This window comes from Electrophorus electricus, chromosome 13 (assembly GCF_041902795.1).
Source record: "Electrophorus electricus isolate QZ-2024a chromosome 13, ASM4190279v1, whole genome shotgun sequence".
Taxonomy (NCBI): Eukaryota; Metazoa; Chordata; class Actinopteri; order Gymnotiformes; family Gymnotidae; genus Electrophorus; species Electrophorus electricus.
In genome coordinates, this window is record NC_137509.1 from 17,179,642 (window position 1) to 17,194,297 (window position 14,656).

General features: G+C 40.0%; 1 pseudogene; it reads right to left on the reverse strand.

Moving 5' to 3' along the window:
• Nucleotides 1–4,687: 4,687 nt before the first annotated feature.
• Nucleotides 4,688–10,179, reverse strand: LOC145643382 (uncharacterized; annotated as a pseudogene).
• Between the last annotated feature and the right edge of the window lie 4,477 nt (nt 10,180–14,656).

A 14,656-nucleotide genomic window follows, 5' to 3' on the forward strand; every position in this document is an offset into this window, starting at 1 on the left:
TTCTCAGGTCAGTACTCAATATCCCACATCAGACTTTTACCTCACACATGCCTCCATGGGACTATTATGAGATGTATTACATGAGAGATCAGATATCTAACAGTACTATTGTAAGGTCATTGTTTAACATTAGACATCAATCTTCTATCAAAACTTCTATCTTCTGTTCTATCTTCCATCAATAACAGACATAAGATTTTAAAAACACAGCTCTATCTGTGAAGTGCTATGACTGATATTAATACTGTGGCAAATTGCAGGTTTAAGGCACACTGAGATACACCCTGAAATAACTGCCCTTGCATTTCATAAATGGGACTCGAGGATCAAGTAGACCCAAGTGATGAATTGGTAATGACTCAAAGGCAAATACTGTGTGGGCAAACCTCATTTCATTAGAATAGAAGCCTCTTCGCAGGAATATTTGGAGGTGAAATACCATATACCATGGAGCTAAATTTGCTCATTTTTATTTAATTTCCGGAATACATTTTTTCCACATATTGTCAATAATGCAAATACACATATGTGCATGTGATAATAAAAAGGCACAGGCACGCACACAGACAGTCTCAGAGGACATACTGACCAGTCCCAGATGGGCCTGTATAGTGGAGGCCGGAAGATCAGAGGAAGTAATTACTGCTCCTTGATTTGAATTCTCTCTCCATTGGGAAATGAATATGTTTCCAGTTGCCTCTCACATGACCTGCCACCAGATAAGACAGCTGTGCTATCTGCTTTAAACACCAAGGTGACGCCCAGTTTTGTTTAACATACCATATACGGTTCATTCTAAGCAATAACAGGACTTGTCAAAATACGATCTACTCCTTTACCTTTATGGCTGTCAGTGCAAAGCTGTGCATTGACCTTTTTTGCTTGTTTGTTTGTTTTTTTGCTTTACAGCTGTCTTTGTGCAGGCTCCATGCTTGTTTTCTCAATACTCTTCATTTCAACGTTTGGAAGAGAGATTGTAGTATTATTATTATATTGTGTGTAGATGAAGTCTGTTTCCTTGGCAACTAGGCCAAGACAGAAGATGGGAAGTTATGAGCAGGTTTTTTGGGTGGGTATTAGATCAAGTTAGTAACTGATTGTGTAGTAACTGATTTTTATTTCTGCAGTCATTACCAATATGCTTATTAATATGTTATGAGTGCATCTGTTATATGAGTTTGTGATTGGATTTTGTTATTGTTTATACTGCATGGAGCACATTGGTTGTTTGTGAACTGATTGGGCTGTACTCTTTAATCAGTGGCAACTTTGGGATTTCCATCATTAATTACATCCTCAGAACCACTCGTTAGATTTGATGCTCTATTCCTCTGAGTTGCAGACAATCCTGCCATGGCCAGAGAACGCCTTCGTGCACTTGTTATTAGGCTAGTTGCCTCTAAGCCGATTGCTGACAATCTCCAGAGGTCTCGACCTCTTTGACTCATTGACAGTGAGAAGCCTGTTGAGTTTATCTCTGTTCATATTAGCAAATGTAAGTTCACACTTTCCAGTCATATGCAGTACCTGTTTCAGGTACAAACAAAATTTGCATGTAATGTATGAAACTGATGTATTTGCCCTAAAGCACAGTTCACCCACCATCGACATGAAATATACATACACAAATGGAGGTTTGCACAGACCATGGATAGATTGTGCAAATAAATGAGTGGAGATATTGTAAGTGTGGATGATTACATGTGCTAGCTGATTTACTAAATCAGTTAGCAGTGTCCAGTTTTACATTTATTTTCATCTTAAAGGAATATCCCAGTGTTCAACCTCAATAAACATATTAATTCATTATTCAGAGTAGTTTTAGGATGGTTCTTGTGAAATGGCTGGTTTTATAAATACACTTGGGACCAAATGACCCTTTCATAAAATTCTAGAGGGCATTGTTTCTGCATCACCTGTAACTGTAAAGCATTTTATATAAAACACCCCAAAAGCAATTTAAAATCCTTTGAAAGATAAATAAAATGTTTTTTATACCCCAACATTGTTTGAAAGTGTACCTTGATCTATGTTCATTTATTAACACTTCTACCTCAATATCACTAAACATTTATTCCCATCTTAACTTAATAACTCTATGATTGTCCATTTCACCTTTCAATCCTGTACCCCTGAAAACTCTGCACATATACAAAATGAACACATGCACAATTCAATTTGCTACAACCTTAGTTAGTCGTTACTTTTAGATTTGCTGCTAGTGCGGTTTGCCACTGCATCAAGTTCCATTTTGCACTGCACAGTCTCATGTACATAGATGTAATTGTGTTATATCACTAGAGAATTATAGGGAAGTAATGATACTGATTGTGTGAGGTATTACTATTGGGTGCTCAGTGTTTAGTAAGCCTTTTGTTTTTATTGCCCAAGATGAATTATCAGATGGGAAGGTAAAAAGAAACTGATCCTTGGGAAAGTAAGACCATGATCCATGAATCTGTAGTCCTAGCAAAATAATCCAGATAATCCAGAGAATTATCTCCTCACTGTTAGTCACTGTCAGTTTGCACTGCTTTTTTCAATGCCCCATCATACACAATGAGTGTAGGAGTAAGCAAGTAAGAGCATGCAAGACACATGAAACTGCAACTATGTTTTCAAACTTCTATCTTCACATCATACTGCTGTTGAGCACATCTGATAAAGAATACCACTTATGTGATCTGTCAAATGACCGGCTTCGCCCAGCACGTCTGTACATCAACACCAGAAATGAACTAAGTCATCCTTCCCAAGCCAAAAGGAAGGCCCAGCTGTGCTGCCTTGGATTAGCAGCTATGGATGGCTATGGAATCACTGGAATTTCAAACCTTCATAGCAAATCGCACCACTTCATAGTCCTGGGGGGGGGGAAACGTGTTGATGGAAGGAATTAATGAGGAAGCAGACTAGAAAGGAACAAAAACAAGACTTGGGCAAAGAACAGCACTGCTATGGACATGTAATGTTAGTCCATATATCCCCTTAATGTCTCCGGATGTGCCCTCTGGTGAGGGCTTTTCAAGTCTGCCCCCCAACCTACAGATACAAGTCTGGATGAACTTGAAGCTGTTCGGGATGAATGGAAAAGGGTGACAGCCTCTGTCAGTCTGAGACTGCACTAGAAAAAAATGACCACATTTACAGCTCATTCAGACTAGAGCTTTTGGCCTTCAAGTGGCAATAACAAGAGAGTTTAAAAATTAAATGTCACATTACTGGTACCAACCCACTTAGCCACACGTATATATTTCTTGCGTTTAGGCTATAGAACAAAGATAAGTTGCCCCGCTTTCAGTGTGCTCAGTAAGAAAAGCAAACCAGATCAATGCAAAACAGCTTGTTAGCATCTTAAGGTCAATGATCCTTAATCTGGAACCCACTCTGGAAAGGTTCAAATAAACAATGTGCATGCTTTTAACAAACAACAAAAAAAACACATTATGCCCCCTATCCATTTCAAGAATAATTTACTTTTTATTACTTTTCAAGTACAGAAAACAAAGAAGAATCCCCAGAACCAGATAAGCTCTACCCTGCTGTGTCAAGATGCTGGACACTGTGCTGCTAAACTCCAGTGTTTACAGACATATTTAACTCCCCTCTGAGCCTATGTCCCTCGGTGATCTAGAGAAGCTAGGATTATTTTTGTGCCTAATAATGTTAGGATCATTTTTAAAAAAGCATTTAAGTAGAGAAGCATCCTCACTTATCTTAATATCCATAGCAGATTAATTCAAAATGTTGAGCAGTGAATTGTTTAGGAACTCCACATGTTTGAAAGCCATTGAATTGGAAAATCAGTATGGAAAATGTATTTAAAAGTAGTGAAGACAAAAGAAATATAGTTAAATAATTCTAGGCATCCACTGAGTTATACTGTGTATGACTATGTATGTGACGAATAAACCAAACTTGAACTTGTTGAAAGAATTCTCAACTCATGTATTATGGTTTGGTGCATATACAATGGGGAAAATAATTATTTGATCCCCTGCTGATTTTGTAAGTTTACCCCCTTACAAAGACATGAACAGACTATAATTTTCATGATATGTTTATTTTAACAGAGAGAGGGAGAATATCAACAAAGAAATCCAAAATAAAAACTTTAAATAAAGGTTATAAATTAATTTGTATTTAAGTGAAATAAGTATTTGATGCTCAAGCAAAATGTGACTTAGTACTTAGTGGAGAAACCCTTGTAGGCAAGTACAGAGATCAGACATTTCTTGTAGTTGGTCACCAGGTTTGCGTACATCTCGGGGGTATTTTGGCCCCCTCCTCCTTACAAACATTCTCCAAATCCTGAAGGTTTCAAGGATGTCGCTTGGCAGCTCAAAGTCTGAGCTCCCTCCACAGATTTTCTATGGGATTAAGGTCCGGAGACTGGCTAGGCCACTCCAGGATCTTAAATGTGCTTATTCTTAAGTCACTGCTTTGTTGCCTTGGCCGTATGTTTTGGGTCATTGACATGCTGGAAGACCCATCCATGACCCATCTTCAGTGTTCTGGCTGAGGCCAGGAGGTTCTCATTCAAGATTCTATGGTACATGGTCCCGTTCATCAACCCCTCAATGCGGTGAAGTCTTCGTGTACTTTTAGCAGAGAAACAACCCCAAAGCAGAATGTTTCCACCTCCGTGTTTGACAGTGGGGATGGTGTTCATGGGGTCATATCCAGCATTTCACTGCTTCCAAACATGGTGAGTCGAGTTGATGGCAAAGAGTTCAATTTTAGTTTCATTTGACCACATGACATTCTTCCAAGCCTTCTCTGAATCATTCAGGTGTTCACTGGCAAACTTTAGACGGGCCTGTACATGAGCCTTCTTGAGCAGAGGGACTTTGTTGGCACTGCAGGATCTCAATCCATTACAGTGAAGTGTGTTACTAATGGTTTTCTTAGTGACTGTGCTCCCAGCTCCCTTGAGATCATTAACAAGCTCCTCCCGTGTAATTCTGGGCAGACACCTCACCTTTCTCAGAATCATCCTTACCCCACGAGGTGAGATCTTACATGGAGCTCCAGAGAGAGGCTGATTGACTGTTATCTTGTATTTCTTCCATTTTCGAATTATCGTGCCAACACTGGTCTCTTTCTCACCAAGGTTCTTGCTGATGTTCTTGTAGCCCATTCAAAGCCTTGTGCAGGTCTACAATCTTGTCCCTGACATGCTTTGATAGATCTTTGGTCTTGCCTATGGTGGTTTGAATGAAGAGACTGATTCTGTGACAGGTGTCTTTTATATACATAACAAGGTGAGATTAAAAGTACATTCTTAAAGGGACAGGACTAATTTGGGTGCCTCATGGGCACATGACCGGTCTGTGGTGGTCAGATTTCTTGCTGGTTGGTAGGGGATCAAATACTTATTTAACTTAATCAAATACAAATTAATTTATAACCTTTATTTAATATTTTTACTTTGGATTTCTTTGTTGATATTCTGTCGCTCTCTGTTAAAAAAAACCTACCATGAAAATTATAGACCGTTCATGTCTTAGCAAGGGGGTAAACTAACAAAATCAGCAGGGGATCAAATAATTATTTTCTCTACTGTATATATATATATATAGATTTAAATTCTCCACTTGCTCACTGGGTGGTCTTTTTCCTTCAAGCTCAGGTCCTCTACCAGAGCCTGGGAGCTTACTTGTTCTCAGGAGTATCTTATTTGTTCTCAGGACTACAATGTTCTGGATCGAGATCTTGTATGCTGTTCCTGGTATCTGCTGGAGCCATTTTCCCAGTCTGGGGGTTACGGCCCCTGGTGCTCCAGTTACCATGCTCCAGTTACCATGCTCCAGTTACCATGGGTACAGTTGCCTTCACCCTCCACAGCTTTTGTAGCTCTTCCTTCAGCACTTACTGTTTCTCCAGTTTTTATAAGTGGTCAGCTCACTCCTAAGCAGGCTAAGAAGCTCATTGTTTGTTTACTGAGGTAAAGTCAAAACTGTCATAAATAACTGATACAACTGTGCAACTAATTGATGACTAACACTCCTTCTTAGGAGTAAAAAATAAAAAGATGGTAGAAAGTAGAAAAGGGGAGTAATAAACATTACATCTTTGGCTTCTCTCTCCAATACCAAAAGTAAAAGGACCAGGTTGGATAAGTTGAGAAGCAAAAGAGATGTGTGAATGGAAAAGGGGGGTCAAGGTGTATTCAGGGAATCACAGTATAGAAAAATAAAACATCAATTAAACATTAAAATGATGGCAAGACTAATGTAAAGGAGCTGATCTCTTTCTAATGTAAGCTAGCCTCACAAGCAAAATGTTCTACTAAAGTTGAATAATATAATGAGCAATGAAGGTTATGGTGAAACCAGAAGTCTCACATTTCCCACAGTGCTTTTTGCCACTTAATGTTACCAAGAACCGCCTACTACTGCAGGAAAAGGAAGCTCAACTGGCGTACAAAATGACCAATCACAAGCCTGATATTTTGGCATGATCTATAGTAGGAGGCAAACTTGAAAATGGAGTCGTGACATAAACAAGGAAACAGATTGCCAGTCCAATAAAGTGTTTGTGGTAAATATTGATCTTTTGCGCTTTTTACTGCACACAAGCAACTCAGGAATTCCAAATATGCTGTTAAATCACACGAACGCTATGTCAGTGTCAACTTCTTCATTTTTCCCCGTGTAAACCACAGCAATGCTGTTGTCTGCGAGGTATTTCAGCTGATCAGCCATAACAGACAGAAGGAGACAACCAGCATAATCGGATGACTCAGATTCCCTGGTCGCTGTTCACAGAAAGTTGGCCATGCTTAAAATGTAAGGCTTTGTAGCCAGTTGGCAAACAAGGAATGATGTCTCTCTTACTTATTACCAACTGCTTTAAACTCTTTTGCTCATTTAACTTTAATGATAAGGTACCATGGGATTCATAGACCTTTCTCAGTCCCACAGATATATCTTGCTCTGAAAGGCTAATATTTACATATAAACTGAACCACTACCTCAGCTCTCTCTTACTTTCTGTTTATCTGTTGCACTACACTGTCTGCACCCAGCCATGTTACTTAATCTGTGAATCACTATATCTCACTCACTTTATACGTACAGCATTTTATTGTGCTAGTAAAAGCACTATTAGTCCTCAGTGTACTAATAACAATGCATACAGCACTAGCACACTAACTGCATCATCATGTTGCTGTAGACCAACAGCTAGTGAGTCTACCCCCCCATGATCAATGTCTAGTCTCCATTGTCCTGTGCTTAATTGGTTTCATAGTTTATCGTAGAATAGTTTATTGTAGTGTTTGTACTGTCTGTCTGTATTTATTGTAATCATTTGTAATCTACTGCTGTTATATGTCAAATGTAGCATTGTGTTTTGGAGCATTTATGTAGCATTTCATTTCTCGTTCAATGCATCTGTTATAAAAAGGAATTACAATAAATCTTCAGTTTTGCAAATAACATATTCAAATGTATAAACATTAACTGGAGAAAAAGAAAGCACAGTAATCCAGGGCAGTTCATCTGGACAGTCCATAAGTGCAGTTCTATATCTTCAGTCCTGTCTTTGGCTAAACAGTAAAGTCATCACACAGTTGCAGAGCTGATCTACAGAAATTGCCAGTGACTAGTGGGATCAGCGAGACAGAAACACAGCTATTCAGCATTGTCCTCGGGCTTATTTCTCAGCTAGAACACGTGACTGTCTTGTTTTTCTTCCAGCAGCTGAATAAATAGAAGTGTGTTTTTAAGAATATTCATAATGCACGCTTTTTTTCCAGTCATGATCTGCCTCAGTAGATTTATTTCTGCAGTCTTCAGTTATTCACAAGCAGAGGTGCATAGTAACACATTACATTCATTTATGCAACTTTTTAAAGAAATTGTAGTTTTCGGAGTTTTAAGATGATTTAACTATGATTTTCTAAAAAACAAATCTAATATGTATATAAAGGCTAGAGAAATGTTTTGTTTTTTTCCATTTTTGTGCTGCTCAGAATGACAGAATGTTGGTAAATGATGGATACTATTTGTTCTTGTTACAGTCTAAATGGCACATATAATAGGATTTGCTTATTGGAAGTTATATAATAAAATATCCATCTTTTGTGCCGGAATGACAACCTGCAATATGTAAATTGTATCATGCCTATTACTACGCTATGTGAGTGACAAAAAATATTTTCTAATACAATGTGGAAATGCCACAACTTAAGGTTGTCTCTGGAAACAGCAATTATTTTAATTTGCTAAACTACCCTATAATATATATATATGTTGCCATAGATACGATGGATGCTACACACTCCAATCCCACGGGTGGCATCCTGGCAAGCTGGAACATGCCACTGTGCTTCTCTGCTTTATTTTAGCTAAGACATTTGATGATACGTGTAATCTATCTCAATATTCTGTTTTTTCCCACTGACTTTTCTCATTTTCTTGACTTTCCTCGGTGCCATTTTGCTAAAAGTGATAAAATTATAGAATTTTGTGTATGTATGTATAGATAGATAGATAGATAGATAGATAGATAGATAGATAGATAGATAGATAGATAGATAGATATGGAATTTGTCCAAATGCCAAAAATTGTCAAGTGTGGAATGTGTAAAAGTAAGTTTAATTCTAAAAAATAGTTTAGAGGATACCCCCCACCCCCACCCCCACCCCATTAATACCTATTCACGGCATCTTGTGATTTCATTTCTTAAAAGTGTGGTGTGTTTGCTCCTAGCTGTTAGATTTGTTGTATTGTTTGGGGTTTTTTCCATTTATTTGTTTTATAAAATTGTTGTTTTAAAACAATTTTGGTTGGGTACTGTGGCAGCAGGAGTGTGGAGTTACTGCCTCCTCCCCTAATCAAGGAGAGCTGCTGCACCCGCAGCGTAAACACTTAGTTCTCCATGGCAGGTTGGGTGGTGTCAGCAGTGTCCCCGCTCGAAACTGAAACGAAACCTATGCCACTACTGTCACATAATATGGGGAAAGCACTGAGCCAGAGATTTGCATGTGTTAAGGTTTCCCCGCTTGGTGTCGCGGTTCCCATGATGCTCGGCTCCATGTGTTCTGTTCTGTGCTCATGCTGTTCCAATGTCGATGTCTACCATGTGGTTTTGTTTTTTGTTTCTCTCTTTGTTGTGGCTGTTTCCATGTGAACTGTGCTGTTCTGTTGTGTATTCCAGGTTTATCTTGTATTCTGTGTTTCTTTTGTTCCTGGTTTTTTCTTTTTTCTTTATTTATTTCTTTTTTACTTTTTATTTCTTTTTTTGGCAATGTTTTCTGGTTATGCTGTTTTGTTGTAGTGAGCAAGCAGTGCTCTGGGTTTTGGCTTCTATCTTTGGGTGGAAAGAGTGAAAAGCACTGTCTCCGTGTCACTGGTGCGCCGTCTGGCCCTGTCAGACTCACCAGCGGCCACCATATCTCCAGACTCTCCTCGTCACCCGGCTCTCCGGCCAGGTGATTTCCCAATCCTAGGTCTTCTACCTGTTCTGTTCCCTAACCTGTTCCCTAACCTGCTCCCCTGTCCTGTCTCCTGTCCTGTCTCCTGTCCTGTCTCCTGTCCTGTCCCCTGTCCTGTCTCCTGTCCTGTCTCCTGTCCTGTCCCCTGTCCTGTCTCCTGTCCTGTCCCCTGTCCTGTTCCCCAGCTCCATGTCCTGTCCCCTGTCCTGTCTCCTGTCCTGTCCCCTGTCCTGTTCCCCAGCTCCATGTCCTGTCCCCTGTCCTGTCTCCTGTCCTGTCCCCTGTCCTGTTCTCCAGCTCCATGTCCTGTCCCCTGTCCTGTCCTGTCCCCTGTCCTGTCCCCTGCCCTGTCCCCTGTCCTGTCCCCTGTCCTGTCCTGTCCCCTGTCCTGTTCCCCTGTCCTGTCCCCTGTCCTGTTCCCTGTCCTGTTCCCCTGTCCTGTCCCCTGTCCTGTCTTTGCCTATCCTCCCATCACTGCCCTTGTTCCTGTCTTGCCCCATTTCCTTCATCCTCTTTGCCTGTCTCGTCTCCAGGGCCTGGTCTGGTCTCTGTCCCTGTCCCAGCCTTGGAGGTTGTCCGCACGCCTGTGATTGTCTCTGTCCCTGTCATCCTGTTTCCCATCCAGCCCCAAGTCCAGACTGATGTGCAGTCTTGTGTCCAGTCTCCTCTTCAGCTGTTTGTCCTGTCCACTGTCCAGTCCCCTGTCTGACCGGTTGTCCAGTCTTCTGCCAAGTCTCATGGTTCATCCTCTGCTTCCAGTCCCAGGTCCTGTTACTGCTCTAGTTAATTTACAGTTAGCTTTCTAGCTAACATTAGCTTTTTAGCTAAAATAAGTCCTTTCACGTTGTCTGTCTCACATCTAAGTCTCAAGTTATGAATGCTTAGTCAAAGTCGAGTCTTTTATTAGTGTTAGTCAAACAATGTTAAGTCCTCAAATTTGCGAATTGAGTCTTACTTGAGTCAAGCCATGTGGTTCAAGTCCCCAGTCTCTAACCTTCAGACATTATTTATTTGGTGTTAATTACACTGCCTTAAATGAGGATATGGTACCTCATTTAAAGGTCACAATAACAACACATTACAATTCATTTGAATAGAAATTATATTTGGAAAATATTTGAACTTGTATTTCTGTGCTACCAAAATTAGACTTTTTTAAATGTTTTAATTAAATGAGATCTGATGAAGTAACACAGTATTTGAGTAGTCTTCTTACTAGATACTTAGGTACTTGAGTACAGTTTTTGGCTACTGTACCCACCTCTGTGTAAACATCCTATTTCTAGCTTTCTGTAACTATTTTTAAGAGGCATTCTTAATCTGGTTTCCTCCTGTAAGTCACCTCTAATTCCACCCACTAGCTAAAGTCCCCCCAGCTGCTGAACAATGCCACCAAGCTAAGGGGGTGAAGGCTAGCGCGTGCTTTCTCATAACGTGTAGCCAGTTATGCCAGTTATGCCAGGGACGGATCTGATCCGTAACAATTTCTAACAGATTATTTGATATTCAAAGTCAAATACAGTATATTTGAATCAAATGGTCAGATGTTGCTACAGATTTTACTACAGAGAAACTGGCATCTATATCTGTAGTAAGTCCAAGGTGTGACCAAATTCATATGTTGGTTATTTTTGCAAATACAAGCACTTTTGTATATACATACAACACTCCACCTGTTTTTCCTTCATTTCAACAAAGGAATAGTTAGATAATTAGCCTTTGATGTGACTGCTCCACTCAAACACAGCATTGTTTCTGTAAGACATACAAAATTACATTTATATTCTTTAGTCATATCATTTATCAGATACATTTTGACCTCACGCATTGAAACATTAGATTTTCTTGGGTGTAAGAGTTTTAACAGGTTATTTCCACTCCTGCTTTGCCGTCCTCAGAGATACTGCTATTATCATAACTTGGCACAGAGCACTAAACAAGATGTGAAACAGAGCATATGTTGATTACCAGGTCCTGGCCTTTCTACTTACCCTTTTAATCATAGTTTTTTTCTTTTACTTCACTATATAGACCATCTCTTCTAAAAACAGGAACATCTTTCTTAATGAGTTCTTCACACCTTCTATAGGTAACTCAGGACCAAAGGCAGCTAATCATCTTGTGAAAGAACCTGGCATGACCATGATCTCCTGAGGCCAGGTGTCTTCATAATGTCTTCTGACAAGGCATTTATCATATCTGAGGAAAACCTCTTTCATTTCAATCCCACCTCACTGAAAGTGATTTCAGAAGCATAAATAATATGAAAATGAGAACTTACATCTTAATAAAGATTCTTTTAGACAGTGTTCCCAGACTATTTATAAAATCGCAATATCTTTCAAAATTGATTTAAAACATCTTCAACCAAAAGAGTAATTTGCACAATAAATATTTCTCTAATTCAACAGAATTATGGTGAGTTGCTTTAATTTCTCTGCCCTGTAATTGTCTGAGTACTTGGCAAAAAGAGGCTGTTATTTTGTTTAATAAAGTTTCAAAAGAGGCTGTTGTTTTGTTTAATAAATTTCCTAAAGCCCTGGCACTGTGAGTACTTGCTCCAGGGAAATATTCTATCATTACATGCTGCACACACAGAAGGGAAGTAAAAACAATAAAAGTGACCTTATCTGAGGCATAAGATAACTTTAAAGCCTCTAAGTGACACCCATCCGTAACTGAACTCATCGAGCTGATTACTGGCAGGAAATTACTGGCAGAATACAGATCATATGTTTGAAAGAGTCACGATGTGATTGATGGCTTTTTTATTCATTCCCTTCTATTCGATTCTCTGTATTTAACCTGGCCTTGCTCTGAGCTGTTTTACTAATAATGTGGTAGGTAAAAATGAGCAGTGGGCATCAATCTGTTTTCCAACACAGAGCCAAATGACTAACTATGATGCAGGCATCGGGTGGTATCGAAGGATCAAAAGACTCCAGATCCAGTCAGCATAATTTAATTATGGAATCTTCATCTGGCATCCATCCAACCAAGTGAAAATTTTCCATCTTCACATTTGATTGTGTAGGTTTCTGGAATATATATATATATATATATATATATATATATATATATATATATATATATATATATATATATTGACGCACAGTGCTGTGTTGGCTAAGTAATGTTAAAATCTTACCAGAATTAACATTTTAAATACATCTGAGCCTCAGAAACATTTGTTTTTCCACTTTTGCTCCTGGAATGGAGTAATTCTGAGGCAATAGTGTCCTCTATTTAATGGAAGTGTCCGTCCAGCTTATCATTTCACAGATTTTGCATATCAATGCATCTGAGATTGAAATCCATTCTGTTTTATAGATAGGACTTTGATAGTTTCCCATTATGTCGATGTCACCCTGAGGTCGAATGAAAATGCCATCCCAGTCTCTACCAGGTGGTGTGCAGCAGATCTGGGGCCTGCTCATATAAGATGAAATATATTCTCATAGTTTAACCTCAGACTTTGCTCTGACAGCTTAAAAACATGAAGTGAATGGCTAAGGCATGCCGGTCCTTCACTGTGTCATTTAGTATAATGAAGACTTGATATGCTTTTGTCAGTGTAAAAAAATCTCTGCTGAAATGAAGTTTATCCAGTTTGTTTACTAAAGAAAGCCTTAAAATGTAATAGCAAATTTCAGTAGCAATAAAAAATGATGTAGATATATTTATACCTGGCCTGACTTTCTTCCTACTTTTTTCAGATATGAATTTAAAGGAAGGCATCCTTTACATGCATTTAGTATTGTTTACTGACTACAATGACAATTTTGTAGTGCGTTATAATGAAAAGCTCATTTAAAGATTTAAACATACAACATACATATGTATATTTCCTGTCAACTCTTGGTAGGTGATCATATAAATTCCACCATTCCAAATAGATACCACCTATGCACTTGACTCATACCGTCTTTATCTGGGAAATGAAAACACGCATTGTGCCACACCGCAGCCTCACATTGCCAATGTCTGCCAAGGTCGGAAGTGGAACCATTTCAATAGTTTCATCTGCGTTTCCCTGGGAACGCTTTTTTTTAAAATAAGCAAGCACAATACCTCGTTCTCGCCGCCTAAGCACTGAATTTCTGATTGCTTTTGTTGCACGTTAACGAAGTCCTCCATCCTGCACAAGCCCATGGCACCCACCACGTTGCAACCCTGCGTCAGTATTCAGGCTATCAGATAAAGGGCTGGATGGGGAGAAGAATTACATAACCTTCAGAGTCATGGCTTCTCATTTTCCAAGTTTACAGCACTTGCTTCAACTTTGGAACAGCATGAAATAAACTGGGGGTGAAGGTGGGCATTGCAGCCATGTAGCGCTCTTCCAGTGGAAAGTGTGAAATTTACGCTCCCGGGTGCTTTTTGGACTGTTCAGTTGCCGTAATGCAAGCAGCCCTGGAATCAGCAATGCCACCCCCTGGAGAAATTTTACAGGCCTCCAACAATGTCAGAGGCAGAGGGCCGGCTTCCGGTTCAAAGGCCTAAAAGGACTCCATCACTCTAATTCTCCAGCCAGCTCGGCTGAGCCCCATGTGGGGTTTGGGTGAAGATGCTCTGGTGGGTGGAGCTCTTTTGCACTTAGCCTCATGACCTGCTGACACCGTGGCTGCAGAGCGCAACGCTGCAGCACTACTTCCTCTGCAGCGCCATCCTCAGTAGTCATTACAGGCTAATGGTCCATAGAACGCTGTACTGTAACACTCTGTCCTGGAAATGAGACAGAACATTGAAGGGTGGGGGGCAACTGTGAGCAAGGGGGCAAAGGTGTGCAGGGGTGTGTGTCTGTGGGGGTTGAGAAACGGAAACAGACAGTTGGTCCAGTCACTGATAATAAGATAATTAGACTATTGTCTTATTCTGGCATTTGAGAAGAAGCTGCCTGAAATGGGGCTCGGGGCCGGGGCCAGAGCTGTGGGGAACATATTAACCCTGTCTTCTCCAGCCGAGCAGGAGGACCAGTCCCACAGGACAGTACTGCTGCCCTCCACCGGTGTTATTTCCCGGAAAGATTGCACACTTATTGCATTTTGACCTGTTTCGAGGCCTGGTATCGATTTTTGAAGCATTACAGCAATATTAGGATGAGGGGAGCTTCGTTGAGTGAAGGCTGTAATAAGCTTGTTTTGTGCCCTCTTCCCACTTCTTCTGGTTTTGTTGACTTTGTGTTGCTCCGGTCGATAAAATAAATTCCTCGGCGA